General features: G+C 46.9%; 1 non-coding gene across 1 annotated transcript; it reads right to left on the bottom strand.

Annotated features, from left to right (window-relative positions):
* Positions 1-3,197: 3,197 nt before the first annotated feature.
* On the bottom strand, positions 3,198-3,359 carry LOC138512730 (U1 spliceosomal RNA). The gene has a single exon (XR_011281510.1). It is a non-coding gene; the product is annotated as a U1 spliceosomal RNA (small nuclear RNA).
* Between the last annotated feature and the right edge of the window lie 6,737 nt (positions 3,360-10,096).

Genomic DNA, 10,096 nt, shown 5'->3' with positions numbered 1-10,096 from the left:
ATTTGACTAAACTCAGAACATGTGACTAGTTCCTTGCATGTACTGTCGTGAACGAAAAGAAAACATGGATGCAATTTGATGACTACTAGCAAATAGATATAAATTAAAAAATTGGGCGCAAAATGATTATGGTACATGGACTTACCTTGACGAACAAACAGTTGGATGCAGGGATCAGAGTAGTTTCTTGTCGTAGAACAGGGAGCAGTTCACAGGTTGCAAACTGACGAGTTTGCTCAAAGTGGTCACGGAAGTTCACAGAGACGAAGAGCAGATAACCAGCACCTTCACGGGTTGACTAGCAAAGCGCAAAGAAGTTCTCATTAGAAATATGAAGTGGGTTATAAAGAATTCGAAACAGGGGTGTGTTTGTGAATGAATGACGTGTATATGTCGTGGCATTATGCGGTCTGCAGGGGGCCGTCCAGCGTGAGGGGGGATGCTTGGCAGGAGACACGGGGTCTGGAGGTAGACATGGGAACAACAACCCATGCTCTATAGACCACTTTGAAGTGTACATGGTCTTTGGCACCTCTTGGCCTTTATCGCTCCCTGACAGCTCCACTTGCCAGCAGCGCAAGTACCCCGGTGCGAACTGCCTTTGATAGGGCGGGGGGTGGATCGGGGCGGTGGTCGTGCAGACAAGACACAGGAAGACTCGTGAATGGAGACACACTTATGTGGATTGCAGGGGGCCGTCCAGCGTGAGGGGGGATGCTTGGCAGGAGACACGGGGTCTGGAGGTAGACATGGGAACAACAACCCATGCTCTATAGACCACTTTGAAGTGTACATGGTCTTTGGCACCTCTTGGCCTTTATCGCTCCCTGACAGCTCCACTTGCCAGCAGCGCAAGTACCCTTGTGCGAACTGCCTTTGATAGGGCGGGGGGGGTGGATCGGGGCGGTGGTCGTGCAGACAAGACCCGTTTGCCGCAGGGCCTCACCAAGGAGAGGCCATCTAACTGAATGTAAGAGGATGGCTGCAGGATCTACTACATGGAAGGCAGGGGGGTGAGTTTATAAATACCTCACCCTCCCAGGAGAATATATGGGGGTCATCTCTATACCCGGTGCCCAAAAAGAGGATTTATTATGATCAACCATATTTATTATTTACCTATAACCATGTTTTGTATCAATAAAATCCAACAGCTTTTTATTGCCAACGCTTGATGCCAACCCACAAAATAATATATGTATGACTGCTGCATATATGGGTTCAACGGTTATGTGGATTGAAGGTGTGCGGCCAGCGTGAGGGAGGATGCTGGCCGGAGACATGTGGTGTGACAAGACAAGGCACTGGAAGGCTATTCAACGGAGACACACTAGATTCATTTAAAAAATCAAAACAACCATTGTTAAAATATATGTTGGGCTTTATTTTAGATTTTAATTAAACATAAATAATAAACATTACACATTGTAAAGTTGAGGTTGCAGCACATCGAGGGAAAATCCGCGGTATTGTCCACTGTCACTGGGGAAATGTTGTCTAATGGCAAGTACCGCACAGGCAGGTATTACTCTCCGAACGCGGTGTCCGAGCCTCCCGTGAAGCCACCAAGTGAAGCAACGATAGGCCACCAGCCTGTACCACCTGTGAAAAAAAAAGATGCAAACTGTATTAAACTGACCAAACTTTCTTATCAATGTCGATTCAGGTAACACATGTCATTTTTCTTAGAAAAAAATTATATCTAGAAAATGCACTATATGGAACCAATTTACATGCGTTCGAATGATATGTAAATGTAATTTTATATGTGGGAGACGACCATGAAATAGTGGTGGCATCACTGACATCACAAACAGAGTATACTTACTCGTTACTCGGATTACGTGGACGAACAGTGCCACGAAGTTCGTGCATAAGCACCATCATCATCCTCAACACTGTCCGTGAGAGGCAGGCTTCCCTGAACTCTGGCAGCTCGGTGATGCATTGCGGACTTTGCTCGCCTTCCTGCAGACTTTGCTCGCTTTCCGAAATGTAGGCCAAGCACCCGGAATTTTCACGGCAGCAGCAGTTCTCCTCCTCAGTTGGCATTAGCTCGCACCGATTGCACGTGCACCAGGTGGAGACGCCGTCCATGCGACATGGTCCAGGCTCTTCATCCGTTGACTGGTCCTCCCAACTACCGTCCGAATCCCCATCGTTTTCGCGTGCTTGCCTTTCCAGTAGTTCCTCCTCGGTGTACTCGGGCTCGTACATATACGGCATTATTGTGGCCATTGTGCGGTAAAGATAGTAAAATAATTTACAGAGATGGTACAGGTGTTCACACGGGCTACAAGCGGCGAAGGTAGCTGACCAGAGCACTGAAACGAGTCACAGAATACTCAAAGTAACACAGAGAGAGTAATGGAATCGAAAATCTGCTGCTGTATGTTGTGAAACGGTCTGTTTATACTTATTGGGGAAAGAGGCGTCCTGCCATTTCCATGGCAACACGTCAATAGCTGAGGCGCAGCGATTGTTGACACGAGACGTGCTTGAAATGGGCAATACGCGTCTGCTGATGTCAGGCTCAGGGGCGGGGGATTTGATTTAGTGCCGCAAAGGCAGGTGAGCCAGGTCGATGCGGCGAAATGATAGGATTATCACAAAATGGAGGCTGATTTCGAGTGCGATAATGGGCGAAAAGTCGGGTAAGGTCCATAGGAAAGTTTCCTACGATCTACCGATTTATGCTTACAAACACATGGCCGACCCGTAGGGACAATAAAAAAAAAGTCCCGGAACTATCCTTTAACAGCGTCTCGGGTGGAGTGCCCCCCAGCAGGACATGGCAACACCATGAAGGCATGGCACGACTGGTGCAGCTGGTAGCCAGCCGCCCCATGAGCTGGCAGTGCCTTAAGGTTGGAGGGCCTAAGCGCGAAAATGGAGCCAGAGCAGGGTGGCTTCAAGAACGGGGCACCTGATATCACGGGGCGCACAAGTCTGGGGTTAGGCGCCTGTGCACTTCACCCCACTAACGAATGCTGGCCCTCTTGACTGCAGCAAAATTCTGCTACAAGACCGGGGCTATGTGCGCAACCAACCTATTCACGCATGTGACTTTCTTGCACCAATACATCAGGGCTGTGGACCCCTGAGCTGCTCAAGGTTGGCCTTCTTGACTGCTGCAAGACCAGGGGCTCTGTGTGCAAACAACCTGACTCGCACACGTAACTTTTTCACCAATGAATCGGGGGAAGGTGCGAACGCAGTCCACCACTACCAGAAATAATGCAGTTGAGTATCTCACATTTGGGGACATCACAGGAGTCAGCAAATCCGATGTGCAATGGATGAGCCTCACTCTGGGAGATCTGCCTTTCTGATCAGATTCTCCCCTGCCAGGTAGGTATGAGCTGCTAGCAAGAGGGCAGGGGTTGGGCCTGTTCTGGAAGCCCTGCTAAGCGAGGGTGAGGCGGCCAGCAAACCCGGTTACCACAACCCAGTGAATTTATTTATGCAATGTTTGTTGGATACATGTACCCGACAAACATTGCATAAATAAATCTGTGGGTCCACTTATCGGACAAACATTTCTTAAAATTAACATGGTCGTGGCTGAGGACTATAACTGCATCAGCACCAGTTAGTCCTCCGCCACGACCTGGTCCTAGGCCACAACCCGGTTAGCTTATTTATTCATGCAATGTTTGTCAGATACAGGTACCCGACAGACATTGCATAAATCTGCTGTGTCCAGGTTTTGTCTTTTTGGCCGCACAACAAATATAACCCGAAACCTTTGTCTCTGCTCCTGAGCCTTGCGAGCCACGTAAAATGGCTTGGAGGGCTGCATCGTGGCTTGCTGCCCATATGTTGGGCAACCTTGATCTAGGCAGTCAAAACAACCCACTTTGGGTTGTTCTTGATAAAGATGTTCCCATGCCTCTTTACGGCATTTTCACCAAGCAGCACTGCTTGGAGCCCATGAGGCTTTCACCATGAAGTTTAGTGGGAAGCTTGTTTTTTTAGCACTTTCTACTAGACCGTCTGGACCTTAACAGAGCAATGCATCTTAAGGTCTTCATGGCTATTCCTCCCACAAGTGAGTATCTTGTGGCTGATTTCTGGAGTAGTTGACACCTTCCCCTCAATGGAAGCCCCACAGTCGGGTTCTGATGCCTCGGACATGCACTCTGCCAAGCTAGAGGAAGGAGATTACTATGAATGCAAGGAGAGTCACTCGGCTCCATTATTGCCTACAAAGCTTGCCTTTCTCAAGGAAACCGGTTCAGACTGGGCGTTTGTGCCGATGTTTGAGGATTCTGATGTTTGAGGAGACTGATCTTCACCTTTCGTTGAAGGTGAGCTGATCTCACTCCCAGAATCTTGCCCTGGTCCCTTGATGTCGAGGGTAAGGGGTGTGGCATTCTGCCTACTGTAAGTAATGCGTTGACATGCTCAACAGTGGATGAGTCCCCATGAGGATCTATTGTGGCACAGTGTGGGGAGGAACTGGAGGGATGAAGGAACTCTTTTGGGCTCAGTTACCACACCATTGGTTGAGCAAAGAGGGTGGATGCAGTTTCTCGCTGTGGGCAAGGGGGGGGGGGATCGGGAGCGAAACCAGGTAGGTACTGGCATACACAGCTTTGGTTTTGTTTTAGCTTTCCCCTCATGGATGTCTGCCTGCCCTTCATTGATTGGATGATGTACAACATGGCCAGGTAGATGGTCTTATGAACAGATTCTCCCAACGCTTGCTTAAAGCTTTAAGGTAGTCTGCCTCCTCAAGATAAGCAGCCAGGTAGACTCCGGAATATCCCTCATGGTACCCCTTACCGTGCTCCAACTACTGTGTAATAATTTTCGTCTGTGTCACTTTAGAGCAGAGGATAGCCCCAAGATCCATCCAGCGGTAAACTAGCAAATAAAGGCAGCAGTGACTTGAGTACTCACTTGGTTACAACCTTAAGGGCAAGTGATGCTTTTAGAAAATGTGCATGTGGGGTTCCATAGTGGCTAAAGAAACAATTGGGAAGTTGGGCATGATCCTGATGCTGGAAATATAGCACTTCTATGACCTGTCTATAAATGTGTTGATTGGCAATAACAGTTGCTGTGATATAAGATTGAGCAACAGCTGCCTAAAGAGTAAGTGATCTGACTATTGCAACAGCGAACTGAACAATGAATAGCTGTTTTTTGTAGCTTTCTGCTGCTTGTAATTCTTTATTTCAGCGTGCTTGCGTGTAGCTCCCTGTATGAGCCCATGTCGGTTTTAAGCTACAGGTCATCTCTCCCATGACTTGTGGACATGGGTGAGAAAAAAAAACATGGACAGCAAGCAGAGTAGACTGGATAACTGCAGCTGCCCTAACACCCAGAAGTGACTCGTTCTCTAGAGGTAAGCTTAGTTTGTGTCCAATGAAAGGTTGCATACAATTGAATGACTACAGCATTTCCCCCACTGAACTAATGATCAGAGGGGAACATTAGCACACAGGTGATGGCAGGGGCGGAAGTGCCAGAATGCAAAAGCTCATGTTAGTCAAATGAGCAAACCTAAAGAGGTGCCATCAAGAAGCAATTTGACCTACATCTGCAATGCTGAATAACTGTGCAAACCTGGAACTTGACCAGCAATCTACTTGTTGGATGTAACCAGGAAAGGTGCATGTTTTTAAGGAAGTGACGTCATTGATGTGTGGGAAGACGGTTGGTTAATATTTCTTGAGAGAAAATTGATTCCCTTATGTTTTCAGGAACTAGATATTTCTTTTGTTTTACAGATATTTTCTTGGCTGCTTAATGGTGCAGAATGTTAAGTGTACTTGCCTCAGTGTCTTGCTGTTGATTACAATAGCTTATATCTATGCCTACTTGTGTAGTGATAAACAGTACCCGCACCTCCCTGGGATCCAGCCCTTTGTGCAAAGTAAATCACTCCTAATTACCTTCCCACACAAATAAGGTTTAAGAAGCACGATGAACTCAGTCTGGAAAAAAGCCAATCACACAGAATATGATGCTTGCATTTATTATCTACAATGACTAATGAAAACTAAGCAGCAATTTATAATAATGTGGAAATAGAGAGTGCAAGCTATATAATGCCAATTATCAATCACAGATGAATATGCAATTATTTGGTCTTACGCTCCTAATGAAATGTAGATGAAGATACGATCTGATCACATCCAGGACCCTCGCCGCTATCTGGTGCCCGGCACTCCTCAGCAGAGGAGGGGAGGACTGGCCAAGCCCCCACAGTCCTACACCAGAGCAGGGATGTGATGTTAGGAGCCTCGGCCCTGATAGTGCACAGCTGGTCGTCCAGGCACTGTCCTTGATACGCACGTCTTTCCAACAGTCCAGGATGAGTCCCCCCTCCCTGGTCCAAGTATAGTTCTCTTATTAGGAGCTGCACGTCAATCATCATGACGTGTCAGCTCTTCGAGAAGCTTCTAGGCTCTTCCCTCCTGGCAGTAAACATGTTTTTTTTGCTTGGAAAGTTACAAGACTGGAAACAGCCAGTCTTGGCTCCCAGGCTTCGGGCACTGTTTCTTTGCATTCTTGTCTTATCAGTGCACCTGACTTGCAGAGCGAAGACGGGCAAAGCAATGCCTGGCTCCCACGAACTGCATGGAGCCTCTTGCTAAAGCACGATGTTTTATGTCTTCAAAAAAGGCCTTTGCAATTAACCCCTTGCAAGCATGCAGGCTCACCCAGTTTGAGAGTCCTGGTTGATGTCAGCATTTTCCTCCACGCTTCGAATAGGCTCTAATACACACAAGATAGCTCAGTGGGTTAGTGCAAATGCAGGTTACTGCAAGCGCCTAGCAGCTTATCACTACATTCCACCCCTTTCGAAGTGAGGCCTGAAAATGCTGACTCAGTTCCATGATCTGGAAGCATGCACAGTGTGCTGTAGGCCAATTAAGCGTTTCTCTAGCGCAGACATTCTAGTATAAAGGAAAGACATTCTGCGCAAGAGTCCAATGAAGACGATAAGTATGAATATTAGGGAAATCAGCAACCACAGCAATGGGTGCAGTATTATATTAAGCAGTTTAGTGGAGGAGGGAGACCATCCAGTGAATATATCCCACCAGTGGTGAGTAGTAACAGATTGCAGATGGTCAGCAGTTTTGATTAATTGGTTTCTGTCTATTATTAGCTTGTACTCTGCAGAAATAACTGAGGTAGCTAGCGTCTGGAAATCTTTCCAAGCAGTTTGAGCAAATTGTCTAATAGCTTGAAGCCGGGCAGTAATCACTCCATAGGATAGAGTCCAGTTAAGCAAATGCGTGAGCTCAGCATGCAGAGTAGTGTGAGACCACTGGGTTAGAGAATATAGGGTATGAGTAACAATGTCTAGGATAGTCACAACTTGATCTACACAAAATACTTGAGGATTCCCTAATAACCTATAATTGTTAATAAGCAAGGAATGATTAGTAACTACGCAAGCTGTATGCTGATCTATCTGAAAGATGTCAGTCCCATTTATGTGGTATTGCATCCAGGTGCACTCCCCTGCTACGGGATGTATACATGGGTCCGGAACCCTCCCAGTTAGGGGACACACCCACCCCTGATCCCAGGGCATGCAGGTGTGACTGTGGATGGTGTAGTTTTGGCTGTCTAACCATTCCCCTCGTATTTGCGGAACCCACCAGGAACCATTGATTTTCATAGGCAGTACTATAAAAGGGCACCATATTTCTAGAGCATAAGCGGTCCTACTCACTTGCATTAACGCATGGCAGGTGTTATTCATGCAATCAAAAGCAAGCGGCTTAATCCATATGTCTGCTGGTAACTGTAGCTCTGTGTGCCAGTGGGTTGAAGATAGTCGCCCCCATTCGGAGCGGAAAGCTAACACCTGCTGATTTAGCAAAGTTTGCCATAAAATACACCGTGTGTCTTTAGCAGTTTTGTTGACCTGTCCTATGGCAGAGAAAATGTCTTCATAGCTGAAATTCTGCCACTTCCAATGGTTGCCAATACTTGTAGCAGTGTTGCGCAGGGTAGGACTTATCAATGGGCCCCACTGAGCCAGAAGTTTTATAGCGCCGCTGGCATCAGAACCCATAGTGGCTAACTTGTTGCGCACAGTTTCTATGTCAAAAGCATTTAAAGCCCCCGTTCCCACTCCCGCTGCACCCGCAATCAAGGAATCTAAACCCCTAGCTACGCGCAATTTGGTGATGGGCCATAGAAATTGACTCCATTTATAGCAGCTTGGTAGTACTAAGGAGACATTGCCCCGTGACAAGTCTATGTCTAAGTGTACCTCTGAAATAATGGAAGCGTGCATCACATGTCTGCAATTTAAATGTTGTCTTACTATTGGAAAATCTAGCAGTTTTACCAACTCCTCTTTGTGAGATTTGAAAAACACCATCCTCCAAGTGGGATGCCTACCAAGTACAATATTGGTTTTTGATACAAACACCATACTACCATCTGGTATAGGCTGTTTCAACGTACAATTATATGAAGAACATGTGGCTAAGTTATAGTCCAGAAAATCTTGGCGAGTACACTCGTTGCAGTTCTTGGGACAAAAGAAACATGAAACATCAAACAAATTATTTGATCCATTCACTGAAACTTTTGGACCTAAAATCTCGTAGGCGCCAGTCATATGAGTTAGTGATAAAAGGTGTCCAACAATGTGCCAATCTAGAACTCTTGCAGTTCCATGTGGATACTCATTTGTAACACTTTTCTCACAGGTTACGGTGCGGTTGTAGTTATCACGCAGGACTGGAGCATCAGGTGTAGTGCATGCGATTCTCAGAGTCCATGTAGTGTCTTGCAATAACCCACTCTTTACAGAGAAAGCGTTGGTTTGGCAGGCCAGGAGCACCCACAGCAAGGCAAGTCCCATCCCCTTCATACTGCTCTACGTTCGTGGTGTGAGCCTAGTAGCGGGAATATAAACAGGCACATCAGAATTATGCAAAAGTACAACATAAGTACTTCCAACACCTTGACTTAACACTTCCCCAGCCTCAGGCTTTTTGTTAGGATGGTGCACCCACACCTTTTTTCCTGTGCTACCGAAGCCTCCTTCCCCCCTCAATGTAGTGTCTGGAGATTGCTTGCTTTCTACTACTAGGGGGACAACTGCTTGTTCACAAATCAATTGTGCAATTCGGTCATATTTGGTTAATGGTACTGCAGATGCACCAGCATTATGTAAAAGTACCGAAACAGTCCCTCTATAATCAGGATCAATCACACCTCCTAATATGTCAATGCCTTGTTTTGCCAGGCTGGATCGTGCAGCAATGCGTCCATAAGTGCCAGCCGGCAATTTGATGCCAATACCCAGCGAGATGGATTTGGTTTGCCCCGCCGGTATAACACCATCTTCACAGGTAGATAGATCAAGTCCAATGCTGCCTGCAGTGGCTTGTACAGGCAGCTTAGCTTCTTTGTCAGTTTTCCACACAACAAGAGTCTTTGTAGATTCCACTTTCTCACTTGTCAGTCTCACAAAGGGTGTCTGGCGATTTCCCAGTGGACGATTGTTCAGTTCAAACAGTGCATGTGCCAGATGTTTGGACCACCCCTTGAGAGTGTGAGTCTTAGTCAGCTTCTTTATTTGTTGCTTGAGCAGCCCATTGCTACGTTCCACCAGAGCAGAGGATTCTGGGTATCGGCTGATGTGCAGTGTCCACTTTATGCCTTGCTCTAGTGCCCAGTCTTGCACATTGTGTCCAGCAAAATGGCTGCCTTGGTCTGATTGGATTTCATCCGGGATGCCATAGTGTCTGATGAGGTATTCCATGCCTTGCAAGGTAGCCCTTTGATCTGCATGGGCGGCTGGATAAGCTAATAACAGTCCAGAGTATGTGTCTACCATGGTCAACACATAATGCTTTCCATTCTCGGGCGGTAAAGGGCCAATGTAGTCAACTTGCCATACGCTAGCAGCTCTTTCACCTCTTCTCAAAGGGCCTTGTGGCTTCCTCTCCAGAGGGTAGTGCTTCACTTCACTGCACACGGAACATTGGGAGGCAGCTTGTCTGGCTTGATCCATGGTAATGGGCAATTGTCTCTTTTTTGCCCATTGATAAGTTCCTGTTTGCCCTAGATGCCCTGAGGTTTGGTGTGCCCAATCCGCCATCCCTTG

This window comes from Ambystoma mexicanum, chromosome 6p (genome assembly GCF_040938575.1).
Source record: "Ambystoma mexicanum isolate Mex_15411 chromosome 6p, UKY_AmexF1_1, whole genome shotgun sequence".
Lineage (NCBI taxonomy): Eukaryota > Metazoa > Chordata > Amphibia > Caudata > Ambystomatidae > Ambystoma > Ambystoma mexicanum.
This window is presented reverse-complemented; position numbering and strand designations above follow the sequence as displayed.